Below are 17,117 nucleotides of genomic sequence, written 5' to 3' on the forward strand. Positions count from 1 at the left end.
TTACTTCTAGGCAAAGTCAATTAAGAAACGGGAATGCCTTCACCACCTTTTCTTAGCCTGCTGGCTGGATGCAGAGAACTCTGAACTCTTAAAGGATAGCAGAGCCACAATATGGAAGTAGCCTGGGTCTCTAAATGAGCTCTAGAATAGACATCTGCTGATGAGGAACACGCACATTATACTGCTATATTGGCAAGAAATGTAATTCTATTTTGTTAAGCCACTGAAACTTTGGAGTTGGTCTCTTTTTTCTTTTTTTTTTACTTTGCGCACAAGATGTCTTGTGGAAATTTTATTATGTAGAGTGTAAAATGAATTTTCAGTCCAATAAAAACAAGTTTTTTTAAAAAAACAACATGCATAACCTTTTCCAATTGCCTTTTTTAATAGTTAGATATTTCAAGCATTATAAGGAAAATAAGGAGAAAAACCCCAGACACTTCAGTAACTTCAGTATATCTCAAACGGAATGTCCCCCAGGTCAACTGAAAAATGCAAGAAAAAATAGCTTCAATTCCATTTTTCTTTTAAAAATACATGTTATCTGTACAAGATACACTACAGTAAACACTGGAAATCATATTATCCCTTTTATTAAATCAAAATTATTTAATTCATATTGTGGTTAATGCTAGATTTATTTATTCATCTAGTTAATTTGACAAATATTAAGAAAATATTTAAAAGAAAAAAGCAAAACACACCTTGGAATTAAAAAAGTTACATTTTTATGCGATTTAATGTTCCATAGTGTTTGTTAAAAGTTATATTGAATTTATTTTTAATATTAAAAATAACAGTATTTATATTTCTGAGAGAATAGAGAAAGGTTTTTTTGTTTTGTTTTTAAAACAAGCTTGGAGGTCTTAGATACACAATTGCAATCGGTAGGTAATGGAGACATGATAAAACGTCTGCTAAACACACAAACACATTTTTATATTATTACCCCTTTAGAATTCTAGAAATTATACAAACCCTATAAAATGCCCCCTCTCGAATCCTGTTGGACAGCAATACAATTATTTGTCTCAATTCAGAATTCACATAATTAATTATAATACATAATAGTTCAGTTTTTTAAAAAATGCAATAAAACCAGACAGCCAAGACACAAGAAATTAGAAGTAAAACATTTAATGAATTTACACATTTAAGAATATTTAAATACTGTTTAAAAATTTTTTAAAAGAATTTGTTACAAGCCACCTAAGACTTCCAAGCCACTTTCTGTTGCAACAGAAAAAACTGTAAATAAAAAGACATGCAAACAAAACAAAACAAAAACACACCATGTTGAAATGTCACTGCTCTGCGGCACATTCTGGTGCCCGAATTTGCAGGTATTGCTCCAAAAAGAATCCCAGAGCTTACACATTTGAAGTAACAAACAAAAATAACAAAACAAAAATTATCAGCAATTTTTAGTAACTGATTTTCCCGATTTTTAGAAAAATTCTGTTAATCTAGTGTTTCACAGAACAAAACAAAGGCTCTTCATCAGAAGGTTTGCACATCTAAAAACCTCTGTTACAAATAGGTTTTGCTCACAATGGTTTGGGGGGGGGGGGCGGGGAAAGGGAGCTGCAGGCCACTGTCCTACTGCTCCTGGCTGTGGGCCTGAGCTTGCCCTAATGTTTGCCCCTAGAATGCGACCTGCTGTCTGTAATACTCCGCCCCGGCCATTGTGTAGTCCGGCGGGCAGCTGGCCTGAGGAGCGGCGCTGGCAGCGTGACTCTGTTTTTTGTAATAGTCTTCCCAGGCCTTGCTGTAGTCGGGCTGGCTGCTCTGCGGCTGGCTCTGCTGGCTTGGAACCTGCTGTGTGGGCTGCTGCCACACCTGGTAGCTGCTGCCCCAGCCCTGGGTCAGGAAGGCCGGAGGACCACTCACAGGCGTGCTGTGAGGGCTTCCGTTCACTTTAGGGGCCATGTTTGGGAAGCACCCTGAGCTCCTTGGAGGAAAGGTGTTCTGATGCGGCGCGGCAGGTGGCTGGCTGAAGGGGCCCTGTGCATAATCTCTGGGCGCTCCGAGACTGGCACCGCCAACTTTCTCATCTATGAGATGTCTGGCCAGCTCAATCTGTTGAGGAACTCCCCTGATGGTGAATATTCGCAGGTTGGGGTCCGTGTTGGGAGGGTGGTTCCGCTGAAGCTCCACGTGTGCTCCTGACTGCTGGTTTATGCTTTTGATGTCCTCACCCCCTTTGCCTATGACGAGGCCGCACTTATCTGCCGGCACTGTGTAGGTTATCTCCTGGATGCCAGCAGGGGTTCCCACGCTCCAGTCACCACGACCATGGCCTCTTCCTCTGGCTACCGCCAGGCCTCCGAAGCCATCTCTTTCCTGAGCTGTAAGAATAAGCTCGTTGATGACATGTGCTGCATGCTGGCATCGCTCTGGGGGTCCCATGACCTGTGCAGCTCTCTCTGGACTAATACCATCATCTGGTTTGAACTGAATTCTCACACCGGCATCATTCTGGATCTTTTTGATCATTTCCCCATTTCTTCCTATTACAATCCCAACTGCAAACCTAGGGACAGACACCTCTATACTGCCTCCTCCCATTCGGGAGCTGAAATCACCACGTACACCTCGAAAATCACCTTGGTCTTTTTCTCGGATGATCTCTAATACCATTTCTCTTGCTTGCTGTACTTTAAATGGGTCTCTGGTGATGCGAAGAGGCTTGTCTGCTCCCGTGGGCAATGGGCCGTCCTGGATCATGACCATCTTCACACCTGTCCGCTCCTGCAACTGCTTTATTGTCTCCCCTCCCTTGCCGATGACCAGCCCCACTTTAGATGCAGGGATGAGAATCTCCTGGATCGTGCTGTTGCCATCTATGTCATTATGAAAGCCAGGTCCATTCCAACAGTGGTCCACAATCTGTCCCAGGAGCCGTTTGGCTTGTTCAATACTTTCTGGGGTTCCGGTAAGTACACAGGGCCTCTCTGGAATCCCAGAACTCTCTGAGGCAATCTGAATTTTGCAACCAGATTCTGCTTGAATCCGTGAAATCTGCTCACCTCCCCAACCGATAATAAATCCAACCATTTTATCAGGCACTTTAAATTCCTCTGTTATTACTGCCCTTTGATGTAACAAGGCCCCTAAATGGTTACCTACTCCATCATCCAAGGGCTGTTTTTGTACTCCATAGCCATACACTGAGGGGTCCACTAGAGGTGTGGAATTATTCAAGTGAGGAATTGAATCAATTTTAGCAGCAATCTGCCGGACCCGGTGCAGAGCGTCCACGAAGCCCTCAGCCTTCATCCCCACCGGAGCGCTCTGCCCCTGCACCAGCTCTGTCATTACCACCCCCGCCGCTGCTGCCGCTCGGCTCCCCCGTCAGGCCTCCCGCTCCACTTGGGGACCTGTAGCCAGAAAGTGGAGTTGGTCTCTTACACCAATTAATACACTCCAAACTAAGGCCCATTTCTAATATAATTGAGACTGCTTTTCAAGTATTACTATTAAGTATGACACATGTAAAACTTCCTTTGATACATCCTTTTCATCACCTTGAGTAAATTCCTCATATTCCTAGGTTGCTAAGAGATTTTGTAAGCAAGTGTATATGTTTATTGAATGTCATTTTGTCAAGAACTGTGAAGGGAACAGAAGCAAGAAGAACTACAGTCCTGCAACCTGTGGAACAAAAACCACATTCACAGAAAGATAGACAAAATAAAAAGGCAGAGGACTATGTAACAGATGAAGGAACAAGATAAAACCCCAGAAAAACAACTAAGACTGAACCAGGAAGAAATAGAAAATATGAACGGACCAATCACAAGTAATGAAATTGAAGCTGTGATTAAAAATCTTCCAACAGACAAAAGTCCAGAACCAGATGGCTTCACAGGTGAATTCTACCAAACATTTAGAGAAGACCTAAAACCCATCCTGCTCAAACTTTTCCAAAAAATTCCAGAGGCAGGAACACTCCCAAACTCATTCTACGAGGCCAACATCACCCTGATACCAAAACCAGACAAAGATACTACAAAAAAAGAAAATTACAGACCAATACCACTGATGAATATAGATGTAAAAATCCTCAACAAAATACTAGCAAACAGAATCCACCAACACATTAAAAGGATCATACACCATGATCAAGTGGGATTTATCCCAGGGATGCAAGGATTCTTCAATATACGCAAATCAATCAATGTGATACACCATATTAACAAATTGAAGAATAAAAACCATATGATCATGAGCATCTGCATAGATGTAGAAAAAGCTTATGACAAAATTCAACACCCACTTATGATAAAAACTCTCCAGAAAGTGGGCATAGAGGGAAGCTACCTCAACATAATAAAGACCATATACAACAAACCTACAGCAAACATCATTCTCAACAGTGAAAAACTGAAACCATTGCCTCTGAGATCAGGAACCAGACAAGGATGTCCACCCTTGCCACTATTATTCAATATAGTTTTGAAGTCCTAACCATGGCAATCAGAGAAAAAAAGAAATAAAAGGAATACAAATTGGAAAAGAAGAAGTAAAACTGTCACTGTTTACAGATGACATGACACTATACATAGATAACCCTAAAGATGCCACCAGAAAACTACTAGAGCTAATCAATGAATTTGGTAAAGTTGCAGGATACAAAATTAATGCACAGAAATCGCTTGCATTCCTATACACTAACAATGAAAGATCAGAAAGAGAAATTAAGGAAACAATCCCATTCACCATTGCAACAAAAAGAATAAAATACTTGGGAATAAACCTACCTAAGGAGGTAAAAGACCTGTACTCAGAAAACTATGACACTGATGAAAGAAATCAAAGATAACACAAACAGATGCAAAGATATACTGTATTCTTGGATTGGAAGAATCAGTATTGTGAAAATGACTATACTGCCCAAAGCCATCTACAGATTCAATGCAATCTCTATCAAATTACCAATGGCATTTTTTACAGAACTAGAACAAAAAATCTTAAAATTTGTATGGAGACACAAAGACCTCAAATAGCCAAAACAACCTTGAGGGACAAAAACAGAGCTGGAGGAATCAGACTCCCTGACTTCAGACTATGCTACAAAGCTACAGTAATCAAGACAGTATGGTACTGGCACAAAAACAGAAGTATAGATCAATGGTACAGGATAGAAAGCCCAGAGATAAATCCACACACCTACAGTCAACTAATCAATAACAAAGGAGGCAAGGATATACAATGGAGAATAGACAGTCTCTTAAATAAGTGGTGCTGGGAAAACTGGACAGGTACATGTAAAAGAATGAAATTAGAACACTCCCTAACACCATACACAAAAATAAACAAAAATGGATTAAAGACCTAAATATAAGACCAGACACTATAAAACTTTTAGAGGAAAACATAGGAAGAACACTCTTTGACATAAATCACAGCAAGATCTTTTCTGATCCACCTCCTAGAGAAACGGAAATAAAAACAAAAACAAATGGAACCTAATGAAACTTAAAAGTTTTTACACAGCAAAGGAAACTATAAACAAGACAAAAAGACAACTCTCAGAATGGGAAAAAATATTTGCAAGCGAATCAACGGACAACAGATTAATCTCCAAAATATATAAACAGCTCATGCAGCTCAATATTAGAAAAACAAACAACCCAATCCAAAAATGGGCAGAAGACCTAAATAGACATTTCTCCAAAGAAGACATACAGATGGCCAAGAGACACATGAAAAGCTGCTCAACACCTCTAATTATTAAAGAAATGCAAATCAAAACTACAATGAGGTATCACCTCACACCAGTCAGAATGGCCATCATCAAAAAATCTACAAACAATAAATTCTGGAGAGGGTGTGGAGAAAAGGGAATCCTCTTGCACTGTAGGTGGGAATATAAATTGATACAGCCACTATGGACAACAGTATGGAGGTTCATTAAAAAACTAAAAATAGAATTACCATATGACCCAGCAAGCCCACTACTGGGCACATACCCAGAGAAAACCATAATTCAAAAAGACACATACACCCCAATGTTCATTGCAGCACTATTTACAATAGGCAGGTCATGGAAGCAACCTAAATGCCCATCGACAGACAAATGGATAAAGAAGATGTGGTATATATATATGCAATGGAATATTACTCTGCCACAAAAAGGAATGAAATTGGGTCATTTGTAGAGACGTGGATGGACCTAGAGACTGTCATACAGAATGAAGTAAGTCAGAAAGAGAAAAACAAATATCATATATTAACGCATATATGTGGAATCTAGAAAAATGGTACAGATGAACTGGTTTGCAAGGCAGAAATAGAGACACAGATTTAGAGAACAAATGTATGGACACCAAGGGGGGAAAGTGAGGGGTGGGGGTGGGGGTGGGATGAATTGGGAGATTGGGATTTACAAATATACACTAATATGTATAAAACTGATAATAATAAACTGCTGTATTAAAATAAAAATATTTTTAAAAAAAAGAACTGTGAAGGATCTGAGATTTTATGCTACTTGCAATGGAATACTGCTCAGCAATAAAAAGGAATGAATTACTGATACACACAACAACAAAATCTCAAAATCATTACACTGAGTAAAAGAAGCCACACACTAAAGAGTGCATCAGTATTTCTTTCCTTTTTGTTGACAAATAGTATTCCATTTTATAGATATACTGTATGTTGTCTATCCATTCATCAGTTAATGGAGATTTGGGTGGCTACCACTATTGGCTATTACGAATAACACGGCCATAACATTCATGTACTTTGATGTATAAATAAAACATACTGTCTGATTCCATTTATATCATGTTCAAGAACAGGCAAAACTGGGACTTTCCTGGTGGTCCAGTGGTTAAGAATCCCCCTATCAGTGCAGGGGATGAAGGTTCAATACCTGGTCAGGGAACTAAGATCTCACATGCCTCAGGGCAACTAAGCCCACGCACCACAACTACTGAGCCTGAGCCACAACTAGAGAGAAGCCCACACTACAGTTAGAGAAGCCTATGTGCCACAAGGAAGAGCCCACATGCTGCAACGATACATCCTGCATGCCACAACAAAGATCCCGTGTGCCGCAACTAAGACCCAATACAGCCAAATAAATAAATAAATATAATTTTTTAAAAAAAAGAACAGGGCTTCCCTGGTGGCGCAGTGGTTGAGAGTCCACCTGCCGATGCAGGGGGACATGGGTTCATGCCCTGGTACGGGAAGATCCCACATGCCGCGGAGCGGCTAGGCCCATGAGCCATGGCCACTGAGCCTGTGCATCCGGAGCCTGTGCTCTGCAACGGGAGAGGCCACAGCAGTGAGAGGCCCGCGTACCGCAAAAAAATAATAATAAATAAATAAATAAATAAAATATTGATCAAAAGGTATATTAAGAACCACCAAAAACAAAATAAGAAGAGCTGAATAATAGAATCAGAATTCTGTGGGAGGATAAGATCTTTGAAATCATCTGGTCCAGCCTCTTCACTTGTATACATGAGGAAACTGAGGTTCTGAGAAACAAGACTTGCTCATTCTCAATGGCAAAACTGAATAGAAAATCAAGGAGACAACTCACTGATCAGTGCCAGGATATAAACTGAATATTTAAAACCAGGTTTCTGGCATTCGATATACAGATTACTATGTTTAGATATACAGGTCCCTTCTAGAGTTTATAAAGCAGTATTTGCTGGCAAGTGTTAACCAGATCTCAACATGGTCATCTGGTACATTTCTGTTTTATAGACGTCCCTTAAGAATAAGCCTTCAGGGAAAAAGATATAGGAATAAACTTATGTTTTATGTATGCCACTTTAAGCCACCCCACTGCCCCTTTTCTGTTATTGTTCATTTCTCCAAATGATATCTATTCTTTTCCATTGCACTTCTCTGATTAAAAAAAATTTTTTTTCAACAGACAAAACAGTTCTAAATAAATCAAATATGAAGCAACTAATAACTGATTAAGGAGATGCAAAGTGGAATAATCCAGAACAAATATAAATTGATACATTTTAGAATGTATCATCTGCCAGACATAATTAGGAATCATATACTCAACCAGGTGTCTTCTGGGTTTTTGAAAATGAAATAGTCCAAGATAATAATACATCTGCTGTCTCCTAGGATATTTCTAAATGTCTTAGGATTTCTTAGTAGTGAATTTAGAGAGAAAACAAGAATATGAAGCTCTGGAGTAGAGCTTCTGGGATTTAATTCCCACTACATCATCAAATAGCTTATTTGTGTTAGAAAAATCTATTTAACCTCCTTGTGCCAATGTTTCCAAATCTGTAAAATAGAATTGTATAGGGTTGTTCTGAGAATTAAATAATTTGTTCTTCTTCAAGATGATGAAGAGCCAAATGCTTTTTGTTAATCCCTCTGAAAACCTTATTTAAATAACCCTGAAAGTTATTTTCAGTGTATAAACCCACAACATTTAAGAGAGAAGGTAAGCCATTAGAAAACACATTATTTTAACAAATTTTTGGGAAACAGAAAGAGGATGAAAGACCGATGACTAATAAAGCAGGGCAGGAGGAACCACTACTTAGAATATGAGTGGAAAAGAATGTAATGGAGGAGTGCACCAATATTACCTGAGGAAACCCAAAATACTTAGAGCCAGGAAATTCTGACTAGGATGGACAACAGGAGCTGGGTCTGAAAGCAGGGTAATTAATTAAAGCCTGTATATGGAAAGCACCCACTCTCCTGCCAAGAACCAGGAAGCAAAATAGCCATCAGACAGGTGATTATCTTTGGGGCAAAAAATAATAATGCAGGAAGTGGTAGACAGTAGAAAGCATGTTCTTAACCATGAATACTGCATATTTTGTTTTGTTTTGGTTAACTTTCACAACAAAGGAGATGAAAGACCTGCAGAATGCAAACTATAAGACATTGATCAAAGAAATTGAAGAAGGCACAAATTAATGGAAAGATATTCCATGCACATGGTTTGGAAGAATTAATATTGTTAAAATGTCCATTTTACCGAAAGCAATCTATAGATTCAGTGCAATCCCTATCAAAATTCCAATGGCATTTTTCACAGAAATAGAACAATCCTAAAATCTGTACGGAATCACAGAAGCCCCATTTTCGCCAAAGCAATCTGGAGAAAGAACAAAGCTGGAGGCATCATGCTCCCTGATTTCAAGCTATACTACAAAGTTGTAATAATCAAAACAGTATTGGCATAAAAACAGATCAATGAAACAGAATAGAGAGCCCAGAAATAAACCCATATATATAGTCAATTAATTTACAACAAAGGAGCCAAGAATATAAAATGTAGAAAGGACAATCTCTTCAATATATGGTGTTGAGAAAACTGGAAAGCCACATGCAAAAGAATGAAACTAGACCACTATTGTACACCATACAAAAAAATTAACTCAAAATGGATTAAAAACTTGACTGTTAAGACCAGAAACCATAAAACTCCTGGAAAAAAATATTGACAATAAGCTCCTTGACATCACTCTTGGCAGTATTTTTTTTGGATCTGACTCCAAAGGCAATGGCAACTAAAGCAAAAATAAACAAATGGGCCAACATTAAACTAAAAAGCTTTTGCACTGCAAAGGAAACCATCAACAAAACAAAAAGACAACCTAGTGAATGGGAGAAGATATTTGCAAATCATAGATCCAATAAGCATATCCAAATATATAAAGAACTCATATAGCTCAATAACCACAACAAAAATATCCATTTTAAAAATGGGCAGAGGATCTGAATAGACATTTTCCTACAGACAAACAGATGGCCAGGGGACCGTATATATATTATATATACAAAACATGTTATGTATATATAATATATATACATATACAATCAACTATACTTCAATTTAAAAACAAAAAAAAAGTGTGCCTGGAATCACCCAGGGAATTAGGTTAGAGGGAGGTAAAGAGGAGAAAAATGAGAAATTTGGAAAGGGGGGAGAATTCTCCAAAACTGGAAAGCAGATGGCAGAGTGTGGGAATTCCAATAATAAAACCCATTCCCCTTGGGCTTCCCTGGTGGCGCAATGGTTGAGAGTCCGCCTGCCGATGCAGGGGACACGGGTTCATGCCCCGGTCTGGGAAGATCCCACATGCCGCGGAGCGGCTAGGCCCGTGAGCCATGGCTGCTGAGCCTGCGCATCCAGAGCCTGTGCTCCGCAACGGGAGAGGCCACAACAGTGAGAGGCCCACGTACTGCAAAAAAAAAAAAAAAAAAAAAAACCATTCCCCACCCCACCCCACCCCTGAAAGGGGAATGGCTATTGGTGCACTTAGGAAAGTTGGGCTTAGCACCAGGGCTCAAGAACCTAAAGAAAGAGTCAAACAGCCTTATGGCCAATATATGGGGAAGCTGAAGAGAAGTAAATATGTGCAAATTCTGATGAGACCAAAAAACCCTTTCATTATCCCTCATCTTCATATATATATATATTTTTTATTATTATTATTTTATTTCTTTGACTGCATTGGGTCTTTGTTGCTGTGTGGGCTTCTCATTGCCGTGGCTTCTCTTGTGGTGCACGGTCTCTAGGCATGCAGGCTTCAGTAGTTATGGTGCACGGGCTTAGTTGCTCCACAGTATGTGGGATCTTCCCAGACCAGGGATCAAACCCGTGTCCCTGCTTTGGCAGGTGGATTCTTAACCACTGCACCACCAGGGAAGTCCCCCTGCACGTATATTTATATTCTCTAGGCTATTCTGGAGGTTCTTTCCTTGGCAAAGTAGAATGTACCCCATATGGCACAAAAGGAGTCATTTGGGCTTATACCATGAATATCAGCTGTAAACATCATGGACTAGGGACCAGTGGGGCCTCATCTAATGTTCAGTTCTTTCTAAAGCCCTCTGGAAACTTCACACGAATCTGAGTAATGGAACCCAACTATTATCTGTGGTTGAGCTTTCCACCAACCCAAGAAGGATTAAAGTCAAATTAAAGATGTAGGGGGAAATGTGTGCTACAATAGAAAACTACATCTTGTGTAGATAACTCTCCTCCCAGTTATCTAATTCTGATCCTAAGGGAGCTATTTTACAACTCTGTAAGTTGTAGATACCTGATAGCAATGCAAAACAATTGTCTATAGACATGCAAGTTGTCTTATCAGACAGAGGATCAGCTAAGTTCCTGTCCTCTCTGTGGAAAGACCAGTTTTGCCTCCATTTGTACATTACTTTCAACATCCCTTTACTCCATATAAATTTGTGTTTCCTATTCTGATTACATATATTGTAACCGTTTATAGGAAATACTTGCTGAAGTATTTGGGGGTGACACAGCTTAAGTTTGCATTTTCATATAAATTTTAGAATCAGCTCGGTTTACACTAACATGTTCTACTGAAAATGTGATATTGCATTGAATCCATAGATTCAATGATGCAAAGATTTGGGGAGCACTGACATCTTTAAAATATTGAGTATTCTAATCTATGAACTGAATTTACTTACATCTTTAATATTTTGTGGGTTTTAGTGTAGAAGTCTTACACATCTTTCATTACATTCATTGCAAAGTAGCTGATGCTTATGCTAGTAAATAGCAGTTTCTCTTTTCATTTTATATTTGTTCCTGATACATGAAAACACAATCAAGTGTTTTTTTCTATTGTCCTATATACAGTAACATTGCCAAGTACAATGTACTACTAATAGTTTATAGATTTTGGATTTCCTACATACACAAGTCATTGGCAAATAAATAAAGAAGTTTATTTCTCTCCAACACTTGTTTGGTTTTCTTTTTTCTAGCCTTATTACTCTGGCTAGGACCTCCAGAACAGAGTTGAACAGAAGTACTAATAGCAGATATCCAGTCTTAATCCCAATCCTAAGTATGATGTCTACTATAGGTTTTATGTAGATACCCTTCATTAGAATAAGAAAACTACCTCTTACTAGTTTGTTTTTATTATGAATACATAAATTTTATCAAATGCTTCTTCTGCATCTACTGGAATGGGCTTATAGTTTTTATCTCTTAATGGGAATTACATTTACTGGTTAAACTATCCTTGCTTTCCTGAAATAACCCCACTTTGTCATGATGTATTCTTTTTATATTTTTAGGTTTAATTGCTAATATTATATTTAGGATTAATTTATATTTTGAAATTATATTCATGAGGATTAATCTGTAATTCTTTTTTTCAATCTCCTATGCACGTTCAAAGTTATGTCAGCCTAGAAAAAGAATTGGGAAATATCCTCTTGCTGTCTAATCTCTGGAAGAATTTATGTAGAGTGGTGTTAATTTTTAATATTTGGAAGAACTCACTGGGGATGCCATCTAGGTCTGGATTTGTGAGCTTTCAAATAGTAGGTCACTCTTTTAAAGTGTACAATTGACTGTGGTTCTTAGTATATTAATAAAGTTGTGCGACCATCACAACCATCTAATTTCAGAGCGTGTAAATCATCCCCCAAAAAAGCCCATATCCATTAGCAGTCATTCACTGATTATCCTCCCTTCTGCTCTGGGCAACCAAGAATCACTTTCTGTCTCTATGGATTTAACTATTATGGATATTTCATATAAGTGGGATCATACACTGTGTGGTCTTTTGTGTTACTTTTTACACTTAGAATAATGCTTTTCGAGATTCATCCATGTTGTTCCATTTATCAATAATTCATTCCTTTTTATGGATGAATAGTATTCCATTGTACATATGTATGCATTTTGTTTCATCAGTTGATGAACATTTGGGTTGTTTCCACTTTTTGGTTATTATGAGTAATGCAGCTATGAATATTCATATATAAGTTTTTGTGTGAGCATACACTTTCAATTTTCTTGGGTAAGAATGGAATTGCTAAGTCATATGGTAACTCTATATTTAGGAAATGCCAGACTGTTTTCCAAAGAGGCTGTACCATCTTACAGCCCCATCAATATATGAAGGTTCCAATTTCTCCACATCCTTGCCAAAACTATCATTGTCTCTTTGATTACAGCTATCCTAGTGAGTGTATAGTACCTCACTGTGGTGTTCATTTGCATTTCCCTAGTGACTCATGATCTTGAGCATTTTATGTACTTATTGGCCATTCATAGATCTTCTTTGAAGAAATATCTATTCAAACACTTTGCCCATTTTTAAATTGGATTATTTGTTTTTATTGTTGAGTTGTAGGATTTTAGATACTAATCTCTTATCAGATATATAACTTACAAATATACTCTCCCAGTCTGAGGGTTGTTTTTTCATTTTCTTGATAGACTTTGGAAGCACAATTTTTTTTAAAAATTTTTATGAAGTCCAATTTATCTGTTTCTTCTTTGGTTGTCATGTATAAGAAACCATTGCCCCATCCAAGGTCACAAAAACTTACAACTATGTTTTCTTCCAAAGAGTTTTATAGTTACAGCTCTTACATTTGGGTATTCAATCCACTCTGAGTTAATTTTTGTATATGATGTGAGCTATAGGTTCAACTTCTTTCTTTTGCATGTGGCTATGCAGTTGTACCAACACCATTAATTGAAGACTATTATTTCCCCTTGACAAAAATAAATTCAACTACTTTAACAAAATACGGAGCAATTTAGATTTTTCTTTCTTCTTCTATCTGTAGCTTTTCAGGTATTTGACCATTTCATCTAAATTGTTTAATGCCTCAGCATTTATTCGTAATATATTCTTAGAAGATTTTTAATATATATAGAAACAATAAGTGGTGTCTCTATTTCATTTGATATTTTTGTCTTCACACTTTTCCCTTCATTTGAATCTCAAAGAAGCAACTCTTAGCTTTAATTTTAGTATGTTTGATTCCTATTTCAATAAATTAGGCTCTTTTTCTTCCCCCTTTGTGCTTAATTTGCAGTTTTTATAACTTACTGGGATAAATGCTCCACTCATTGACTTTTAGCCATCTTTTCTACTAAATTAAAGATATAAAGTCCCCTCTAAGCACAGCTTTACCTACACCTCATGAATTGATACTTTATTTTTTAAATGAAATATTTTCTAATTTTCATTGTGGATTCTTCCTTAACCCAAGGTTACTTCGGAGTATGTTTTGTAGTTTCTAAATATATGAGATTTTCTAAACCCCTGCCTTTATTTTTTTTGTATCTCATTTTAATTATGGTCAGAGAGTATACTCTGGTTACAATTCTTTAAATCTTGTTTAGATGTGCTTCCTGGTATGGAAAATGGACAGTTTTTGTAAATGTCCCGCATGTCCATGAAAAACTATTATCCATTTGTTGAGTACAATAGCCTACACATGGTTGTTAGGTCAATTGTACTTTCTATATCCCTACTAACTTTTGATTACTGAGTGTGTGATCTTCCTCTATGATTGTAGATTTCTCTATTTCTCCTTGTAGTCCTCTGATAAACTTAGAAGCAATATATAGAATTCTATAAATTTCAAATTGCAAAATCTTCCTAATAATTAGTCCTTTTATCATTATCAACTACTAGTAAGTCTCTAGTAGTATTAATTCTCTTTACTACTAGTAAGTCTTTTGCCTAAAATTCTGTTTGATATTAATATAAGCACAGCAGCTTTCTTTTGGTTAGTGTTTATATATTTTTTATATAAACTTTTCTGTATCATTACATTTTGTTTCTCTTGTATATACAAGCATACCTCGGAGATATTCTGGGTTCAGTTCCAGACCTCCACAATAAAGCGATTATCACAATAAAGTGAATCACATAAATTTTTTTGGTTTCCCAGTGCATATAAAAGTTATCTTTACACTATACTGTATTAAGTGTGCACTAGCAGTATATCTAAAAAAATGTACATACCTTAATTTAAAAATAACACTGTTGGGCTTCCCTGGTGGCGCAGTGGTTGAGAGTCCGCCTGCTGATGCAGGGGACACAGGTTCGTGCCCCGGTCCGGGAAGATCCCACATGCCACGGAGCAGCTAGGCCCATGAGCCATGGCCCCTGAGCCTGCGCGTCAGGAGCCTGTGCTCCGCAACGAGAGAGGCCACAACAGTGAGAGGCCCACGTACCGCAAAAAAATAAAAAATAAATAAAAAATAAAAATAACACTGTTTATAAAGCAGAAACTAACACACCATCGTAAAGCAATTATACTCCAATAAAGATGTTAAAAAATAAATAAAAATTTTAAAAAGTAATAAAAAATAAAAGTACTAAATGCCACTGAAATAAAAACACTGTTGGGAAAATGGTGCCAAAGACTTGCTAACCAGGGTTACTACAAACCTTCAATTTATAAAAATCACAATAAAGCAAAGCACAGTAAAGCAAAGCACAAGGTATGCCTGTCAATTGGATTGTGTTGTTAACTGACAATGTTTGTCTTTTATTGGAAGAATTAGCTTATTTACATTTAATGGAATTTCTGATCCATTTGGATTTTTTTAACATCTTTATTGGAGGATAATTGCTTTACAATGTTGTTAGTTTCTGCTGTATAACAAAGTGAATCAGCTACATGTATACATATATCCCCATATCCCCTCCCTCTTGCATCTCCCTCCCACCCTCCCTTTCCCACCCCTCTAGGTGGTCACAAAGCATGGAGCCGATCCCCCTGTGCTATGCAGCTGCTTCCCACTATCTATTTTACATTTGGTAGTGTATATCGTCAATGCTACTCTCTCACTTTGTCCCAGCTTACCCTTTCCTCTCCCTGTGTCAAGTCTATTCTCTACATCTGCGTCTTTATTCCTGTCCTGCCCCTGGGTTCATCAGAACCTTTTTTTTTTTTTTATTCCATATATATGTGTTAGCATACGGTATTTGTTTTTCTGACTTTCTTCACTCTGTATGACAGACTCTAGGTCCATCCACCTCACTACAAATAACTCAATTTCATTTTTTATGTCTGAGTAATATTCCATTGTATATATGTGCCACATCTTCTTTAACCATTCATCTGTCAGTGAACACTTAGGTTGCTTCCATGTCCTGGCTATTGTAAACAGGGCTGCAGTGAACATTGTGGTACATGACTCCTTTTGAATTATGGTTTTCCCAGGGTATATGCCCCATAGTGGGATTGCTGGGTCATATGGTAGTTCTATTTTAGTTTTTAAAGGAACCGCCATACTGTTCTCCATAGTGGCTGTATCAATTTACATTCCCACCAACAGTGCAAGAGGGTTCTCTTTTCTCCACACCCTCTCCAGCATTTGTTGTTTGTAGATTTTCTGATGATACTCATTCTAACTGGTGTGAGGTGATACCTCATTGTAGTTTTTTTTTTGATGGTATGCGGGCCTCTCACTGCTGTGGCCTCTCCCGTTGTGGAGCACAGGCTCCGGACGCGCAGGCACAGCAGCCATGACTCACGGGCCTAGCCGCTCCGGGGCATGTGGGATCTTCCGGGACCGGAGCATGAACCCACGTCCCCTGCATCAGCAGGTGGTCTCTCAACCACTGCGCCACCAGGGAAGCCCCTCATTGTAGTTTTGATTTGCATTTCTCTAATGATTAGTGATGTTGGGCAGCTTTTCATGTGCCTCTTGGCCATCTGTATGTCTTCTTTGGAGAAATGTCTATTTAGGTTTTCTGCCCATTTTCAGATTGGGTTGTTTGTTTTTTTAATATTGAGCTGCATGAGCTGCTAATATATTTTGGAGATTAATCCTTTGTCCATTGATTCATTTGCAAATATTTTCTCCCATTCTGAGGGTTGTCTTTTCGTCTTTTTTATGGCTTCCTTTGCCATGCAAAAGCTTTTAAGTTTCATTAGGTCTCATTTGTTTATTCTTGCTTTTATTTCCATTTCTCTAGGAGGTGGGTCAAAAAGGATCTTGCTATGATTTATGTCATAGAGTGTTCTTCCTATGTTTTCCTCTAAGAGTTTTATAGTGTCTGGCCTTATATTTAGGTCTTTAATCCATTTTCAGTTTATTTTGTGTATGGTGTTAGGGAGTGTTCCAATTTCATTCTTTTACATGTTGCTGTCCAGTTTTCCCAGCACCACTTATTGAAGAGGCTGTCTTTTCCCCACTGTATATTCTTTCCTCTTTTATCAAAGATAAGGTGACCATATGTGTGTGCGTTTATCTCTCTGGGTGATCCATTTGGATTTAAATTTACCACCTCACCCACTGTTTTTCCTATATACCATTTTTTCTTTGTTCTTTTCCCTTTCTTGCTCTTTTGGGTTGA

At 37.9% G+C, this 17,117-nt stretch overlaps 1 pseudogene; it reads right to left on the reverse strand.

Annotated features, from left to right (window-relative positions):
* Positions 1-361: 361 nt before the first annotated feature.
* The window catches only part of LOC101322976 (far upstream element-binding protein 3 pseudogene), a 37,299-nt pseudogene continuing 20,543 nt past the window's right edge, over positions 362-17,117 (reverse strand).

Source organism: Tursiops truncatus, chromosome 6 (genome assembly GCF_011762595.2).
Source record: "Tursiops truncatus isolate mTurTru1 chromosome 6, mTurTru1.mat.Y, whole genome shotgun sequence".
In the NCBI taxonomy this organism is placed as follows: Eukaryota; Metazoa; Chordata; class Mammalia; order Artiodactyla; family Delphinidae; genus Tursiops; species Tursiops truncatus.